At 43.8% G+C, this 4,776-nt stretch overlaps 1 non-coding gene across 1 annotated transcript; it reads right to left on the minus strand.

Annotated features, from left to right (window-relative positions):
* Positions 1-3,726: 3,726 nt before the first annotated feature.
* Positions 3,727-3,798, minus strand: trnah-gug (transfer RNA histidin (anticodon GUG)). Its single transcript has one exon. It is a non-coding gene; the product is annotated as a tRNA-His (tRNA).
* Positions 3,799-4,776: the final 978 nt, after the last annotated feature.

Consider the following 4,776-nt stretch of genomic DNA (forward strand, 5'->3'; position numbering starts at 1 on the left):
CTCAAAGAGACCCTATGATTTCTACGTCCACGAATGGAGGAAGAGAGAAAACAGGAAATTGTAGACCGATTAGCCTGACGTCGGTGGTGGGAAAGATGCTGAAGTCAATTATAAAAGATGAAATTACGACCATCTGGATAGTAGTAACAGGATCGGTCTGAGTCAGCATAGAGTTACCAAGGGGAAATCGTGCTTGACTAATCTTCTGAAATTTTTTGAAGATGTACGTATCAAAATGGACAAGGGAGAGCCAGTGGATGCAGTGTACCTGGATTTCAGAAAGCCTTTGATAATGTCCCACATAGGACATCAGTGGGCAAAATTAGGGCACATGTTATTGGGGCAGAGTACTGACATGGATTGAAAATTGGATGGCTGACAGAAAACAAAAAGTAGCGATTAACGGGTCCCATTTGGAATGGCAGGCAGTGACCAGTGGGGTACCGCAGGGTTCAGTGCTGGGACTGCAGCTGTTTACAATACATATTAATGATTTCGATGAGGGAATTAAAAGTAACATTAGCAAATTTGCCGATGACACAAAGCTGGGTGGCAGTGTGAAATGTGAGGAGGAGGTTATCAGAATGCACAGTGACTTGGACAGGTCGGGTGAGTGGGCAGATGCATGGCAGATGCATTTTAATGTGGATAAATGTGATGTTATCCACTTTGGTGGTAAGAACAGCAATTTTATCTTTCTGCATTAACGAGCGTTACTGTCACCTCTGTGGCAGAATGGTCAGCGTGATCGTCTTTTACAGCTGAATGATCAAATAATAAGTAAGAAGAGTTTGGGTGTCGAAATCCACCAGAGAGGCTAATTTCTCGGCATTCAGTGCAGTAATAACTGCAGTCAGAATTGATCTTCGCAAATGCAAAAAAAAAACACGGAAAGAAATAATATTAAAGAAATATAAAATCAATAATACATATCGAGAGCATGAGTTGAAGTGAGTCGTTAGGTTCTGGGGACATTTCAACGATGGGGCAAAATGAAGTTGAGTGAAGTTATTCCCTGTGGTACAAGCGTCTAATAGCAACACGACATGCAGATGCTTCCATTTGTCCACATCAATTGTCGTCCGCTTAATTCATCCGCGACGATGCGGAGGGGAAATTGTAGAAGATTATTCATAAAATGAAAATAAATTATTAACAGAAGATAGCGATATGTAAACAAGATGGGTGGAATTTAGGAGTTGGACAGACAATCTGATCAGCCATGACGTAACTGAATGACTCAATAGGGCGGATGCTGATATTCATAGATGAGTGCGATTCCTGTAGTTCAAGAAACAACTCTACGATTCATCTCGGAATTCGTCACTCAGAAACACAACGAAGTGCTCAGTTTACCTGATATCTCATCCCTGCATAAATCCTGATTGAAGATGGTGATCTTCATTTCCTTTTAAATTAACAACCCGGAGTCAGAGTGCAACCAGGAAAAAGAGTGCTGGTGGAAGCTTCCGTTGTGGCGCAACTGCACGTCAGACAACAAGTTCATAGCCATTGCGTTTGCTGATATCGGAGACTTGCGGTTGCATTTCAGAGTGGCTTTAAATATCCCAGAGGGAGCTAGCTACAGATATCCTACAAACAATGCCAATGTGAGCGTTTTAATTTGCAATGTTACGCCGCGGAGGCTGAGATTACGTCAGGTTAATGAAAACCTTAGGCACCTTGCTGTAGTCGTGCAAAGGTTGCTATATGTGACAGCATATATAGATTAGGGTGATTTTACTCTTCGCATCCTCAGGAAATGTGATCAGTTAAGTCTCATGTCCCATGCACATACTGAGAACACTCGCGATAATTGGCGTCCTGCACTCACACATGGAAAGCCATTGTCTGCTAACCAGCAGTGTGAAGAGGAAACTCTGTTCCACTCTTCTCTCCGGTCTGCTTTAATGAAATATGGGATGGGTTTGGAAACTTGAAAATGCATTAAGCTTCAAACACTTATCTGTAAGAATGTTTCATAGCATAGGCTGATTGTATAACACCTTCAAGATCAATGCAGTCAACTAATCAACGCAATTGGATAATGACAAGAAAATATAGTAGTACAGCCGAGCGGTCTAAATCGTTGGATTAATGCTCGAATCTCCAAGGAGGTGTTGGTTCGAATCTCATCGTGTGATAACATATTCCTTCTCTTCTGCAGGGATTTTGGTTGTAATATTAAAATAAATTCCGAAATGTTTTGCAGAATACAATGTGAGGGTCGCAAACGATCCAATATTGGTTTCTGGGTCAACGATATCACCGTGGAGCTTCAGAGCTCCCAGATTGAGCTGGGGATGCTGTGGATGCGTAGGGTTCGTGGCCTCTATACATCGAACATCGTGGGTGTAAAAGTATTTAAATCTAAATGTTGTTTTACTGCAAACTAGTCGGTATTCGCTTAGAAAGACCGTTGAGATGCAGTGTGAAATCGTTATTCAGCACGTTGGTAACGCAGGTCACGACCGCCTGTTGCAAATCATAGTCAGCATAAAGCAACAGTACACTGCAAAAACGCTATAAAAATAGACAATAGACAACAGACAATAGACAATAGACAATAGGAGCAGGAGTAGGCCCTTCGGCCCTTCGAGCCAGCACCACCATTCACTGTGATCATGGCTGATCATCCACTGTCAGAATCCAGTTCCTGCCTTATCCTCATAACCTTTGATTCCACTATCTTTAAGAGCTCCATCCATCTCTTTTTTGAAAGCATCCAGAGACTTGGCTTCCACAACCTTCTGGGGCAGAGCATTCCATAATCCACCACTCTCTGGGTGAAACTGGTGTGTGGGTCTTCAGCCTCATATACACCCTTTCTGATTATCCATTCAGAGACATTGGTGTTTGCATACGCTGTGATGCAACGAATTAGCACAGTCTCCACCACACACGTGCAGCAGTTTGTCAAACATTTAGAGGCTCTTCTAAACTCTTCACAAACCTCTAATAGAGATTATGCTATGCATTTGTCCTACTGATACAAACGGGCTGGGCCCAGCACAAATCCACTGAAATGATAATACAAGTAATTTAACTTTGGTGACCCTCTCCAGCTCCAATTTCTCGATGTGCACCGGCTCATTGACCTCTAGTTTCCTCTTCTTGAAGTCAGTAGTCTTCTCCTTGCTCGTGCTGACATTAGGTGGGAGGTTGGTGTGGCGTCACTCAGCCAGATTTTCAATCTCACTCCTTTCTCCTGATTCATTACCACCTTTGCTTTGGTGAACAATAGTGGTGTCGTCCACGAAATTAAATCTGGCTGGTTTTGGACAACGGCACTTAGCTTCAGAGAGAGAAAGAGTGAGACTGGTGAATAAATAAATAAATATTATTTTGTTACCTTTACTCCAAGCTGCTATTACAAACGTATTTCATTTTATTTTTCCTCCCGGATATCACAGATACTGTGGCCGCGGGGAATGGCAGTGCCTGGACCAGAGAGTTGAGATCCTCCGCTTTTCCTGAGACAATGCGGCTTTCTGTCTCTTGTATTCCTCGGCCCAGAGGTCGATCGTAGCTCGTTTAAATTCCGAGCTTGCTGGTCTATCGAGAAAGTTAATTTCCAAATGTATTAGTGAGAGTCGTAGTGTATCCAAAGGAAAACTACTGGTGACACAGTGAACAAAATTTCCTGCAAGTAGTGACAGATGGAAATTCAGTAAAAGAGAGCTTTTAATTTGCAGGTGAGGCAAGTTAAATGTGTGATCACCGGTCTGCCGTGACTCGGATTCGAACCGAGGTTACTGCGGCCACAACGCAGAGTACTAACCACTATACGATCACGGCTACACACTTCAGCTGTGTGATTTCTGCTGTGAAATCCTCTGGCACCGTTGTGACTCAGTCAATGGCTGTCAGTGCCTAGCGGCGCTCCTGCATAGTCGTATGCATGAAGTACTGGAGATACCCAACAGACCAGCCGCAACTGTGACAGGAGAAACAGTGTCTGCACTTCATGTACATGATCCGCCCGCAGAGCTGAAAAAGTGAGAAAAGAAGTGTGTGAAGATGAGCGAGATGTCTTTTATAGGGGAAATAAACGGAGTGGCCTTGGGAAAATAAAACAAGCATGTGGACGAATTCAGTTGGACGGTGCAGCCAATAGAAAGGTAGAGTTATTTTTTTCTGTATCAAGTCTGTGGCCATGAAAATCGTCTGTCAGCAAAGTGGTTAATAAATCATTGGGAATAGTTAGTGGGGAAGAACAGGGACTAAAGAACGGAGGCAAGAGAATGTTGGATGTGTGTTGTACAAAAGCTGATACCAAGTAAGTATAACCGTAACAAGTGGATGCTGGAACTCTTTGGTTTCGCTTCAACAAACAGACCCAAGCTCGATAGCTGCTCCGAGACTCACTATATTGTTAATACAGTGAAGAAAATAGAGGGGTGCGAGCAATGCTTTATACTGTACACTACCTACTCCACTAATAGGTAGGGCGAACTTAAGCAAAGCCTAGTAGTCTACACCGCTGAGTATACTTAGTAACGTCTGCGTGGTCCCTGAAGCAGGCGATCGACCGTGGACTGGCTAGGTGGAGGTCTTTGACGCCAGTTCAGATGCTTGGCCCGAAGGTGGGACCCAGGCGAGTGATCTGCGCAAGAAAGCAGTTTCCCACCTTTATGGTTCCATCGCCACCTCCCAGACCAGCTGGAAGGGGAAAAGCATCCAATCCGCCACTTACACGATCCCAATGTCACAGTGGTAGCAGATCCAAATGTAAGACGCAGACACTGAAGTACAAGGAACAGGACTTGACTCGAG

The sequence above is a fragment of the Mobula birostris genome, chromosome 3, assembly GCF_030028105.1.
Source record: "Mobula birostris isolate sMobBir1 chromosome 3, sMobBir1.hap1, whole genome shotgun sequence".
Lineage (NCBI taxonomy): Eukaryota > Metazoa > Chordata > Chondrichthyes > Myliobatiformes > Myliobatidae > Mobula > Mobula birostris.